General features: G+C 39.2%; 1 long non-coding RNA gene across 1 annotated transcript in view; it reads right to left on the minus strand.

The window, feature by feature from the left end:
* Positions 1-8537, minus strand: part of LOC146440816 (uncharacterized) — a 111631-nt gene extending 103094 nt beyond the window's left edge. Inside the window, exon 1 of the long non-coding RNA XR_014849678.1 lies at positions 8437-8537. This is a non-coding gene — a long non-coding RNA (uncharacterized LOC146440816). The remainder of the gene's footprint in view (positions 1-8436) is intronic.
* Between the last annotated feature and the right edge of the window lie 6536 nt (positions 8538-15073).

The following is a 15073-nucleotide window of genomic DNA, read 5'->3' on the forward strand; positions in this document are numbered from 1 at the left end:
CTGTATTAACACATATAGTGTAGGAGAAAATATATCAGTAGCAAACCATTTATATTCTGCATTCCCATGTAAAAATTGTCTATTTACGCCATATTAATACCACAAAAAATCCAGAGAATGGGAGGCACCAACAGTTCTATGTAAAAAAATTGCTGGGATTTTTAGATTAGTCTAAAAATAATTTTAAATCTACTAACCTCTGGCTATTTCATTTGGTTATATTTGGCACTCAGAAATATTTAGTAATTCTAAGAAGAGATTCTATAGATTGAATTCCCAAATACATGCCAGAGCATGGAAGAAGCTGACCAAGTACAAACATCTTTCATTTTAATCTGCTTTGTTAGGTAGAAAGTTAACAATACTGGTTTGAAAGCAGCTAGATAGCTTTAAAGACAAGACAATTAAATGCATAAATCTACCACATGGCATCAGGCAACAACCCCAGAGCTGAAAAGATGATTGGAGGAAGACATGCTGCCACAGGCAGAGTTGCAGAGGGTCCTTCAAGGATCACCAGCTCTGTACCTATTCCTAACATAATTTACCATATCCTCTCCATCTCCAGTTTAGTTGCTTTCTGATCCTATAAGGTTGTTTATGGAATATGTTTAGGCCTTGCACTGGTGGGGCAACAAAAGGCCCTTGGAAAGCACCCCTCGTTGAGGTGGAGTGCAAGGGCCATGGTGCACCTGGGGTGTTCCTCAGTACACACTAGGATGTTCTGTGATAAAAATCAACATTCATGGCCATTGATTAGCCAAGCAGAGTAAATCCCTGAGCTACAAGAAACAGTCAATCACATTCATTTCTTTAGTTAATTAATTAAATAACATTCCTTTATTGACTAGAAAGAAAGAAAACATATTTCATATCTAAGTGCTTCAATCACTACTCAAACTGCATCATACCCCTAAAACTGAGATAAAGTTCAGCATGGGAATAAAGTGTTATGTTGATTTATGTCCTGATTTACTATTGCTAGTTCCAGAAGAGCAAAAAGCAGAGTAGAGAGTAGTTCCTGTGACAAAAGCATTAGACTGGACTTTACAGGTTCTGCATCCTTTAAACACCCATGACACAAACCCATAGCCCTGCACTTTTTGTCAGTCAAATGAAGTAGAATTTGGCTAACATGCCACTTGAATATTGGACTTACATTTGTCAAAAAACAGACTGAATGAACAAAATAGTCAAATACCTGTCAATTTTGAGCCCTAATGATTCCTTTTATAGCATCTTTACAAGATGCTCTATAACTACCAGCAGTCTTGTATTTCATATGTGCCATTGTAAGAAGGAAGCCAGCCACTGGAAATTAAGTGCCTTTATTACCTATAAAAAGTGTAAGAGTGGAAAGAGCTGGAAAAGAACAGACAGTCTAAAGAAATTCAGGATAAGAATAGGAAGAAACATCTCCCAAAACAGAAGCATAATTAAGCATCCAAACTGCCAATTAACAGTGAATAGCCAATGAGATAAACATGTATGGAAGAATGCAGGGATGTGTGGGGAATTAAGGGGCTATATTGCAACTAAGCTTTATACGTGGAGAGTTCCAAGGTATTTAGGCTCCTGAATCCTACTTAGGAACATAAAGTCCCCCTCAGTTCTACAGGAAATTAGGCACCTTCACATCTCTGACGATTCAGGTTCAAGAACTGCTCCCACAAGACATCAGTGTCAGTGCCTCTCTTGGGCCTGTCTCACTGTATTAGGCAACCAGAAGAACATTACCAAGAAACTCTTGATGCACCAGTGACTCAGAACAAAACTCTCACTCCACCATAAATACATTTAATGTCCTACACGTAGGACCATTTAATGAGACTCAGTAAAGAGCAGTTGTGTGGTGGAAATGCAGAGTATGGGGGAAGGGAAGTTACAGGCAATTGCTTATTCTGAACTTAGGTCCAGGTTCAGAAATTTCCTCTGTAAAGCTCCCAGCCTTTCTCCACACACAATTATCATGTACCATTTGTCTTACTGTAGAACCTGCAAGTTCAGGCTATGGATCAGCCCTACACAGATGCAAAGTGAAAAAGAACATGCCTACACACCTGATGCAAGTCATGGAACCCAAACAGTATGCATAATATAATTCTAAATAACTTTATTGTCTTAAAGCTAATTACTATCATCCATAGTAGAATTAGCATAAAAACATTCTTCATATTACATTTGAACAGGCTTAGAAAGGAGAAATATGCATTGAACCACAAGGAGAAATACAGATTATTACAGTGTTACATAAACTCTGAATAGACAGGAGAAATGCCTTCTTCGAAAGCAGAGGGTTTTTTTTACATAGCTAGACAAAATGTGTTCCATGCAAATGACTTACAAAAACTGAACACATGGGAGCCACTCCAGTAACTACAGTCTTGGAGGGCTTTCTGTTATTAACACAAGAATATGTTTGGATATCATTTATAGCACATACTCCCCAGCAATAATTTACCCTACCGCTCAAAAAACCTTGTATAAGGGTATTTCACTGTTACCACACAAAAAATCAGAATCACTTCAGAGAGAGCAACAAAAGAAATTTGCATCTGACACTAATATCTTCATAGCATAAAGTATATTTTAATGAAGATATTGTCAGCTATACATGTGTTTATGCTTTTTTTCTTCCCTTCTCATTTGGATTTTATTTCATTTATGTCATGATCTACCTCGCAAGTTTAAGAAATGCATCATTTATTCATGACCTCTACTTTCTTTCAGAACCTCTCAGTTACATAGAAGACCAGGTTAAAGAAAAATCAAGTGGTTTGTCTGGTAACAGTTGGTGTCAAAACAAGCCATGTACACTGAATTTCTGTTAGTGAAAGTCATAATAAAAAAACCCAACCCAAAAACCAGTGCTTGCTTTACCTATTCCCAGAATAAACTCTCATAATTAAACTTTCTACTTTTCCAAGTAGCTGACTATGTATTCCTGCACAGCAGGAGGTTTTCTCCACAGACATATTGACTTGGACAATAAACAAAGCAAAAATCCCTGACTGGAATTTACAGCTAAATTTAATCATGCATATTGTTAATAAAATTTGCATATATGTCTTTCAACATTAAGAAAAAATAAAAGTTGAAATTCAATGAATTTGGGCACTGCACTGCTTTGCAAGAAAAAAAAATGAGATTTAAGTTGTAATTTCCATATTTATTGAGGCTGTATGTCAAAGGAAATCTGTGCAAAAAAAAATCCTGGTGCTGCCTTGATGAGATTTGAAAGATGACAGCATATTAATAGTAAAGGAGCTTCTCCTTAGCAAAGATGGCTTAAACAGTACCTATAAAACACTGATGAAGGGCCCCCTAATTTTAGAAAACATTTCCAGCATCTCTTATTTCTCTGTCCTTCAACCACAAAACAAGTAAAAGCAGTTAACATGTTTTGAAGAAATATCACCCACCCTTTCCCCTCAGTGCCAACTTTCCCCATGAAATATTTACAGATCAGTCAGCATTGACTTCTTACAATTAAAGGTGGTAAGGGAAACTTTAATTGACACTTTTTCATCGATTTTTTGTCACAACATTGCATCACCAAAGCCATGAACATCAGTAGCAAACATTCACCTTCTATTTTTAATTTTTGCGTCTCTTTTGACAGCATCTTGGACATTTGGATGTCTTAAGAATTTGATTTAAAGGAATTAAGGTTTCTAGTTCCTTTAAAACTCAGTTACTTTACCTGGATCTGCCTAGCCACAAAAAGTAGACAATGGAATGCAGTTCTGCCAGCATAAAACCTTTTAGATAAGCAAAAATACTTTCCCACTAAAGACAGAAGATCATACTCCTTTGAGGTACTTTTCCAGTACAAAAGCTGGATGTATTCCAGGCATTATGCTGCTGGTTGAGTGGTTTGGGTTTGTTGTGTTTGTTGGGGTTTTCTTCTTTTTTTTTTTTTTTCATATAACTGAAATGGTGAATTTTTATCAGTAAAGCTCTCCTTAAATTATAAAAAAAGTTCACATTACCACAGCATGTACTTTATGGCTTTTAATACTTGCACTTGCTCTGGGCAGGATTTTAAGGGCACCTGTAACCTATGCTGAAGTCTTTAGAGTTTGGCTACTCCTAAACTGGAGGACTGAGAAGGCAAAAGTGAGGAACTTGGTCATCACTTAAGGCATTACCTACTGTTGACTGTGCAAATAAATGGCCCAGTCATTCTTTTGTTAGGTTTCAGGCGAAACAAACAACCATTAACACTGAAAAAAAGGATTTCCAACACCCAGGTGGGATGCACAGATCAGCCCACACCTCTCAAAGCACTTCTAGCACACACTGTGGGCCTGGGCAGGAGATCTCTGAGTCCTGCTCCTGAATTTTCCCTTCAAATATAGCTACAGCATTTTTCTTTTCTAATAAACAAGCTGTGCTGTGAGAGAAGTGCACGACAATGAGCACATCTAGCACTCAGACTGTGGCTTTAAACAGTTTAATATCATCACAAGGTTTAACAGAGGCTCTGTAAAACAATATGGTACCCTCCAGAGCACCCTCTTGTTAGATCCACGTGTTTCAACGTTATTCAGATTTTCTCGCAAAATGCTGCATTCAGATATTGTGTGACAGAGATAGATGAGGAAGTGCAGGCGTAATTTTATTCTGCAAATGTGCAATGAAAACTAGGTAAATAACCTCAGTGACACAGAGGAAGTCATCAATATCTTATGTGCATTCTGGTCCAATCACAGGAAACCAAAAAACTACAAGAAGATGTGATTTTCAGTGAGGTAACCATGCGAAGCTGAGAGCTCACTGGGATGTGATCATGACATTGAGGTCAGCAGAAGTCAAGGATCACAAGTCTCCAAATACAAATTGCTGAGCAGGAAACCAAGCCAGTAGTTAAACCTTGCAGAATCAGGCACTGAAATTAATGAGTTAAAGATTAATTCACTCACAGACTGTGTGTACATGGTCACCTCATGGGGCCATCACCAGGAAGACAAGAGATCTTCTTAGAAGAACTGGCTCTACCAGAGGCTAATTAACAGATATGCTGACTGTAAATAAAAGCAGGAGGTGGTAAACAGAAAAGAATAGAAAGTTTGATGGGGCTCCCAACGGATGCTGTGTGTCAATAAACGTCAGCTGAAACTTAGATGCTGCTTTTGTGCTCTCTTAAGGAAATCATTATAATCACATTATTCTGTAGCACAGTCTAGCCTGATCTCCGTGCATCATACTAGAGAGCATATTTTTGATCAACTAGACATTTGTTAATTACAAAACCAAGCATCTTGGAGTTATTTTGTTTTACATACAGAATGAAGCATTTTATTTAAAAGTGAAAATTATTAAATTCAGATTTACTACCCATAAAACTAACAATACCCATAAAGCTAACAACTATTTCTTATATCCCGAAGAAAATTAATGACTCTTGTAAAAATATTGTTTGTTTCCAAAATGCCAGTTAGATAGCACAAACATGTCTACAAAACAGGCAAGAGACTGATATATACAATGACAATTAGGCTTTTTAAGCACAGAAACACTTTTTCAGTTTATCCTCATAATTTCCTAAACCTGTAAAACAAATATGCCTTAACTCTGGGTTTTGACTTTAGATTCTTTATATTTATTTTACCATAGCATTTTTCGTCACTGTCTATTTCACAAATTTTCTGTCAGTAAAGGACTATCCATAAGGAAAACAGTTTTGATAGTACTGAACACTTAAAAGATGGTGATATTCATTTTCCATTCTCTGCCCCACACCCCCAAAAGTTAACTTCCACTGCAAACCAGATTTTTCATTTCCTAATCCCCTCTCCATTTAAAGACCTGATTTGACAAACCTTTTCTCAAGCAAACAGACATTTTAAAGTAACCAGCATCACTGACAGGAGGAGGACAGACTATTTTGCATGAGAAAGTTTACAGGATGTAATCTTCTCTTTTCCTTGAAGTTAAAGTAATTACTACCTAGTACTGAAATGAAAGCAATTTAATAGTGTCAGTCCAATTACTTGTGAACTCGTGTTTATTTTGTGCCAAATTACTCCCCTCAATTCTTCCAGTTTCAAGAGTGGACAGATTTGGCAACTCTATTTGCTTCTCAGTTCTTGACATTATCATAAAAATTCTGATTAAGGCATACAAATGATGTGAGAGAGGTTGCACTATTCTGCCATTCTTGACACACTTTAGAGACAGGATTACAATATCTTCTTTAACTTCACAAAATTTATAAATTAATTTTAATATAATTTACATATTTTTACTGCATTTCTGGGAAAACATGAACATGTTTTTTTTACTTTTTCCAACTCATGAATTCTAATGTACTAAAATTTCTTCCTTGTACAATGATTATTTGAAGTAATGCTAATTGACTGTGGAGCACTATGCTTCAGAAAGTATTTAGATTCCACACATAAGTAGCTGGTACCATATGAGCTCACTCTGATGCTTCAATATTGTGCTTTCCTTTCTCCATTGTCCTTCCTGCCACACTTGGGTTGATTAACCTATTTCTCAACAATACTCAAATTATTTCTTCCTTTCAAATGTTGTCTGGCTGTTATATTTTCTTGCAAATATTTACTTAAAATGATTCTAAAATAATTAAAGGGAACTTCTAGTACTAAAATGTATAACAATAAAATTGTGCTGACAGAAATCTGAATAAAAAGTGTCTGCCATGTCAGGAAAAGAAATGAAAGAGACCCCACCTATTTTGGTCAATATAACATCCAGGTAAATTTAAGCACACAGGAGTAAAAATAAATATATCTCCTTTCAGGAAATCATAAAAATTCTGAAGAGTTTATTAAAAATATAGAAAAAAATAGCTGCTGTCATACTAAGCATATGCACATTTACTGATTTGATCCTTAATGCCTATGAAAACTAAATCAGCACAGTATTGCTTAGCAGTCATGAACTAAATTAAACTGCCATGAAAATAAAGTTAAGAATATCTGGAAAGATATTTCTGTGAAGTTGTTATGATATGAAACAAGCAATAAAGAATTACAACCAACTTTTGCTTAAGAAATGCCACACGTTGCCAGTTGGTGGTAGCTTCTGGCAACAAACTGCATTCTGACACTGAATTAATGACAGAATGTAACACATACTGAAACTAATGTCGATCATATCAACAATTTTCCTCCCTGATTTTTAATATTTGCTCTGTTTTCTCTTCTTGTCAGAATACAAGTTCCAGTGAACTTTGCAGGAGTCTCACACTAATGTTCTACCCACCAGCTCTGAAGAACACACAAAAAGGTTCACAGTTGTATTTATGACATAGTTGTTGCAAATTCTTACTTCTACAAGAAGCAACAAAGAAGAAATGGAAGCTGCAAAATCCATTAAAAAAAAATCAACAGAAAGCTTGAGACTCCAGAATCACGATCTATTCTCTATCCCTACGCTCATACCTTTTGTGACTGACTTACACTTTTCTTGCAGAAAAGATTTTAATTTCTGATAAATTTTGCTGAATTTCAGATGGCCAAAGCCCACAGTTACTCATTTATCAGCGTACTTCTCCTCATCCAAGGATGGCTATGACAATTCAGATCAAAGGTCCGTGTAGCTCAATATCCTGCTTCCAAAAGCAGCAAGTCAGAGTCAAGCGAAGAGAGCATGAGCAAAGAAATCAAGTACAGTATTTTCCCAAAATAACTCCCTAGCCCTTCAAGTATATTCCACTCAAGAATTCCTGCGACTGATGTGATTTATCTATTTATCTTACCTAATGGACCTTCTCTCTGCAACACTTATCCAACTATCCCTTAAACTTTCATATACTTCTGCATCTACAACATGCTAAAGCAAGGCTACCCTGGGCAAAGAACTGTATTGCAGTGATGCTGGTTTGTGCACAGTCAGTGCTCAGTACTCACATCTTCTTATTAAAACACAGCCAAAAAAAAAAACCAACAAGACTGATGCACCCCTCGAAAGAAACTGAGTTTGCACATACCCCAGCAAGTTGAGTCCAGTGGGAATTAGCACTCTGAACACACTAAAATGCTGCAATAGCAAGAATTATAACAAGGTTGAATATAGCTGGAAAAGCAGGCAGATGTCATGAGTGAAAAAACAGACATCCTAACAAAAGCAGCCAAAAAACTCTGTAAGCCTCCCTCAGTCCAACAACCAAATTTTGATCCAAGGAGGTTAAATATAGGGCTGCTTGAAAATTTTCCACTGCATCTATTTTTGATGGGAAACGAGGCTTTTAGCTAAACACTTTCTGGTTGGATTGTTTGGGGGTTTTTGGCATGTCTAAATATGTGCTTCTGCAAGTTTTCTTTTCTTACCAAAAAGCCAAACTTATCAACAAAAGTATTTTCAATGAAAACATAGCATGTTATTAAGATATGCTAGTGTAGAATTTCATAGTATCTCTAGCTAACCTGCTTTATGTGGCAGAACTCTATCAACTAGACTTACCATTTAAATGAGAATTCTGATGACAGATCACTTGGAGGGATTCAAAACAACTTCCAGCACTCCCTTCAAAAAGTAAAGATCATAGAATAGTGTCAAAGGTGTCATAGAATAGTGTCAAAGCCTCAGCCTCAGCCTCAGCCAGCAGGCATCCAGGTTGTAATGGCAGAGGAGGACTACAGCAATATTTTTCAAATCAAGAAGTTTTAGCTTTCAGACAAAGTCTTCCAGTCCTCTGAATTCTGTCAAAGCATGTAGGGTTTCCTGGGAAATTGAAACAAAAAAAAAAAATAAAGCTGTTCAATTTTTATGAAAAATTCATGCAGGAAATTTCATGGGTCAAGAAAGGTCTTTCTAACCTAAAGAAAGACCTAACCTGCAGATTCAAACCTATCATCTGGACCCACCCACCCACAAATCAGGAAAACTTTAAACAGCAGTAAAATGTTGCAGGTTTTCCATCACAGTTCTGTTAGTAAGTTAATATTCTGTTTAAAAGCCAAGGAACTAAACCCAAACAAAAACAAACAGAGCTCAATGGATGTGATAACTTAATGTATGACCCTTAACTTATAAAAGACCAACCAGCCAACCTTACAAAAGCAAAAGGATGAAGATAAGATTCAGACAATGGTTATACTTGCTAAGTAAGAAATCTGTAATGCAAAAATATGTATAGCAAAACTGGTGAAGTAGCAAGAAAAGAAGATATTCCGCTGATTATTCCCTTTCAGAGTTCTCCTCCAAGTCAGTAAAGTAAACCAGAAGGAATAAATCCAATAAGACTAATAACAATAAAAAGTAACAGCTATCCCAATAAGGCTATTACCACCCCTTTTCTTGGAACCCCAAAATCCCCTGGAAGAACTGAAAACTTTTCATCCAAAACCAGACCCTGACCAATCTGAGACAGACGAAACACTCAAGTAATACTACCAGGAAAAATCTTACAACTAAATTTCTAGCATTTCTCTCCCCTTGTGGCTGTTTCCTGACATACAATTGCATCCCGCTGACCCCAACAGCAAAATAAATGTATAAAGAAAATAAACAAAAGACAAGGAATCAATCAAGGCTTCACCTTTTTTAACACTGTTGTGAACCTACAAAAGACAACTGCAGAAAATCTCATGCCAGTGGGGTACTTCTTTCTTTCCCCTCACCATACACACAGAGGACAATTCTTGCCATCATTATGCCAACTAAGCACCAAGAAAATTCAAAGGAACTGACAAAGGAATATCCTTATTTAAGAACTCAGTGAGTAAAATGAAAGGAAGGACATTTTGCTATTACAGTGAAATTCTTTTCAACACCTTGCTTTTCAATCATACCATTCTTTTACTAAAATAAAAATAGAGAAAGGTTTTTAGGAGTTTCTGCTGAGACCAGGCACCTGAAACTCTCTATAAGCAGTTCCAAATACTGTCTAATGCTGATTCCCTGCATAGTGTTAACATTTTTGACTGTCTAATGTTATAAAATGAAAAGTGCTAACACAATTTGTCATTCTCAACACAAATTTATTCATCAAAATTAGTACAAGCCCAAGACTGCTGTCCTTACTCATATCTGGAATAACTAACCACCGTTGTCCCAGCAAAACTGGTACAGTGAAGGATTAGTCAGGGTCTAACTCTAGAGATAAAAAATTTGTTCAGAATAAATGAAATACAAAGAACAAATATTCAAAATTAGTGATGAAAGATACATCTGTTATTTCCATTTTATCTCCTGGGCAATACGCAATTTCAGTAAGAATTTTTCAGTGTGATTTTTATCATTCAATATTTTAAAAATTACTACTGGGCATCCATCAAAAGTTGGGATTGGAAAGAGTGAAACTTTAAAAATGCCTACTTCAAACATATGCAAAACATTATTCCCTTGAATTATAGTACTACTGACCTACAAGGCACAAAAAGTAGCATCAGAATTTTTGACCAACTTCATATCATTCAAGGATTTAATGACACCTTTCTCTTCAAATCAGTTATACAGAGTTTTGCTTTCTCATATCTGGGTTTAAGCTTTATTCATGCCTTTCAACACAATGTCATTTTTTTCTTCAGTTCACTTCTTACTCAGAAGCACAGGACTTCTTAAGTTTCCCATTTAATTTACAGCATGGAGAGGTCATACATGAAAGCTAATGTCTCCATATAGCTTATGCAGAAGTTCTTAAAGTGGACTACACTATTTAATCTTGTCTCTGCATCAACCTTTTCCCACCAGGCTGGATATTTACCAGAAGCTTTGCAGGGGGTTATACCCAAGCTGTTAAAACAGAGGTCTCCAAAACTGAAGACTGACAAAATGGACTTCCCAGTCTGTGCTGGGAGTAGTGACAGTGAATGTGCCACCTGAGCATATTGGAGCATTAATCACATTTTGATGGAGCACAGAGAAAGAATCACAAACATGACTGCAGGAGTCACTGCTGTGCCAGAGGCCTGGACATGCTTTCCCTTTGAGAAGAGAGTGGTGCATGTTTATACTTCCATATTATCTCCCAGAGATCAAAAAACCTCTCCTTGCCAACCTGAAAACACATAACCTTCCTGAGATTCAGGTGTGCATTCACATACTAATGTCCTAGCAGCTGCCCAAAAGTGAATTCATGGTTATCTGGATAATCAGAGGAAGACAACACTACTCACTATGTCCATACATGCCTCACATGCATTATGGTTAGCAATTTAACTGTATGAAATTTGTGTTATTCTCCAAATACGATGACAACGGATCAACAGACTGTTTAATCAGCACAATTTGTCTTCCAAAGTCACATGATTAATCATGTGTGAAATATCACACCATGAGGTATTACAGTATGTAGCACAGGTGGGTTATAAATGTAGTTGCTAAATAATGGTGGGAAAAGAAAAAAATAATATTAAGGAAAAAGCCCTTAAGAACACTTATTTTCCTTCATAATCCTTATAATCTGTATATTCTTGCATTCCTTCCTCCTGCATTGTTTCACCATTGAGAAATGAAGCACTATGCAATTACACTGAGAAGGCCAATACACTGCAGCCCAACCACCAACTGCACAGTGTGGGAGAGCAGGGCTAAAGCTCTTCAACAGGAGTTCATCTTATATTGCCCTCATGCTAAACTGCTGATCCCACTGACTCCTTACACTCCTCACATTCATTCTGCCACTCATACAGCTTCTCTAGTGAAGCCCATGCATTCAGAGCAGCCTCAGGAAGAAATCTAATCATGATCTGCTTCTATGTTCAGCAGAAAATCCTCCAGCCACATTCAGGGCCACAACCTGCAGCTTCACTGGTGGAGCAATCCTCAGACCACAGCACTGATCAATCACTTTATCATCACTCTTTATGACAAAGGGAGAGTAAAGTACTCTTCCAGCAGCTTCTCCTGCCCCTCTGCCACCTGCTCACTGCACTCCAGGAGTAGCCATTGCAGAACATTGTATTCAGCCTATTTTCTTGTTGCCTGAAGTCTCTCTTGCACCTCACTGAGCAACAGTGGTACTGTGGTTCTGTGCCCATTGACCATCATGGTATTGTGCCCACCGACCGTCAGATCTGACACGCCTGAAAAAAATGTAAGCAGAACACTGTTCTTGCCTACAAAAGGCTCTCATGAATCACAATAAAGTACAGGCTGACTCGGTAGATGCATGAATGCCATTTATTTACTTTTGTAAAAGCTAAAATATCAAGCTGTAAGACAGATATGCACACTGTATTCTCCCATCCCTATTTCTCTTCAGGTTTCACAGCACTGGATTTGTGCTCATAATTTGTGCTTTTCAGACTTGCGGAAGTACAAGTCAGTTAGTTCCTTCCCATACTTGGATGTCCCATCATACATACCATTGCTCAGTTCTGGACCACATGTGGCATGTGAGAGAAAAGGACAGACTGGGAAAAAAACCACTTTCTCTTACTTTTAATTGGAACTTTTTAGGGGAAAGCTGAACATAGTAAGATGCAACAATTCTACCTTACTCTGTTTACTAAATGGCCTGTAAAAATACTCTTTCTTCCTGCTCCTATTTATCCTGTCCTCAAAACGTTCCACAGTTTCCAGTTTCATGGTGTTGTTCAGTGTATTGTCCATGCAAAATCCCCTATGTCTTGCAGCTAACCAGCATTTGTGTAGACAGTCTCTGGATAAAGCTCTGTGGCCAGTGATAGGAAGGAGATCAGCCTAGCCAGCCCTTCTGGGTTTAATCCATGAAATTACTGCCTTCAGTCAAGGCTTCATTCTAACAAGATTATTTGAACAATTTCCATGGACCAAGTTCTTCTTTTCAAACATTTTTATAAAAGCACCATTCAGTGACCTATCCAATGCAGACAATGCCACACGAAAATTTACTGGAGAACATTGAGTGAGAATTAAAAAGCAAATTTTTTTCAATCTTAAAAACATAAACAAAATAGCATGTTAAATCTAAGATTTCATGTGGCATTTTTATTTCAAGTTAAAGTAAAAACCAAGAGCAAATTTACTTGTTTTGAACTAAAATGCCCTGTAGTTACCATTACCTGGTTTGGTGGGATCCATATAATCCCAAATGCAAATCCCAAAGATGCACACAAAATTTAAGCTTATGTTAGAAGGGCCAGTGGCAAACCTAATTGTTTGAATAAAAGAGGCCTGAGTATCTGCGGCAACAAAGATCTCTAGTGATAAAGACTAGCCACAAAGTGACTAGATTTGACAACAAGTCAAATCTATAACTTTGTGTAACAAGTTATAAAAACTGTAACATTCTTGCCAGCTTTACATTTCTGCATGATTTGATGACTGGACATCTGTTTTGAAATCCCTGGGGGGGAAAAAAGTGTTCTAAAGTATTCTGCATTGCTATAGCAAAGCTCAGTTTCTCAGAAAAAGCAGCTGCTGAATTTTCTGGAATAAACACACAAACCATTTTAAAGATTTGACCCTTGATTTCCTTCATCACAGGACTTCTAGGGACTTCAGGGAAGTCTCCAACTATGAGGAACACACAACAGGCTCTGATTCCACTGTCTTGAGCTAACCAGGCTGCTTTTCAGTCACATAAAGCAAAGCAGCCTCCTCACAGCTGTGCTGTTTTATATACCTGAAAGACAATTTTAAGAATTATCATGGTCTTACTAGGGAATTTGGATATGCAGTCATTACTAAATTGCCATAAAGTTCCATATTTGCTATTCTGTCATTACTGAACAGCTTCGAGACACACAGTATCTTTGTGCTGCATCTCTTTCCTTGCTGTAAGAAAGCAAGAGCATATGAATGACAGCAAAAATGAAGCCAAATGTACTGTTGAGAAACTTGGTATTCTCTTATTTCTAGGAGAGTTATAGTGTAATTCTAAACTGCAGCATTCAGCATGTCTCCTGAGCTTCCTCGCTGAAATATAGCAATGGAAATTTTACAGCATCTGTGTTGCTTTTGGAAGCCATCACCTCACATCTGCTGTCTCTGTAGCGTAGAGTTTAAGTTCAGCATAAAAAGGTACTTTGTAACAGGCAAGAGGAATCCTGACAGAGTGGTAATTTACAGACTCGCCCAGCTCTCCTGACTAGACTCACTCAGTTTTACATTCTGTAGAGATTTTTAAATAATGTGCGCTTCAAGCAGCCACCAGCAAAAGTCAGTTCTTAAAATGGAGCATCGCATCCAGGACCGGAGACTTTTAAAACCTCTGCCAGTCACTGAGTCCTCTGCCAGACAAGAAACCTGAGGGTTTTCCTCTCAGGGCATTGTTCGAACTCGTAACACTTTTCACAATGGTGTTAACTAAATTAGCGCTAAAATAACCACCTGCTACTTTGGGAAAAGTTCTGATTTTGGTCAGAAGCAGCACTGCCGGTAATAGCGGGAGCGATTCCTCAGCCCGAGCAGCGGAGGAGCGCGGCCACGGCCTCCGAGAGCTCCCCAGCGCCGTGTGACCCGGGTGGGCGCCGGGGTCGGCAGCGGCGCTCGGCAAATTGCAAATCAATTGTGATTACACAGCGGGCGAGTTTATCGCCCCATCATTGCCCATTTCCTCCTAGCGGGGTAATCCGCGCGTTCGCTCACACGGCGACAGACCCGGCGGCAGGAGCCGGTTGTTGGCTCAGCCAACAACCCGGGGATTGTTCCTTGTTTGGCCTCACGCGTTCCATTTCCTCCGGGCGCCCCGCACCGCCCCCCGGGGCGGGCTCGCTCCCCCCGGCCCCGCTTCTCCCGGTGTGACTCCCCGCGAATCACACGATTCCCGCCGCCGGCAGACGGGCCCCGCCGCGTTCCCGCGGTTCCAGTCATTAGGGCCTCAGCGGGAGCGCCAGGCGCAACAGCGCCTCAATTAACAAACAAACGCCCCGTCCCGGGAGCGCGACAGCCCCGCGGGACGGCCCCGCTCACAGCCCGCGCCCGCGCCGCCGCTCCCCTTAAGGTGGTCTGGTGCGGCGGGGCCGCCGGAACTCCCGCCCGCCCCTTCCCGCGGCGGGCGGGGGAAGGCGGCGAGGGACTCCCCGGGAGCGGAGGGCGGCGGGGCCCCGCGGCGTGGGGCGGCAGCCGAGCGGGCACCGAGCCGCCGATGGCTCTTCGGGCGGGACGCGCCGCTCTGGGCGGCTGCAGGCGGCTCCTCGGCGAGTCACCGCCGCGGCGCCGGGCTGGCGCG

The sequence above is a fragment of the Lichenostomus cassidix genome, chromosome 2, assembly GCF_008360975.1.
Source record: "Lichenostomus cassidix isolate B80296 chromosome 2, HeHo_3.0, whole genome shotgun sequence".
In the NCBI taxonomy this organism is placed as follows: domain Eukaryota; kingdom Metazoa; phylum Chordata; class Aves; order Passeriformes; family Meliphagidae; genus Lichenostomus; species Lichenostomus cassidix.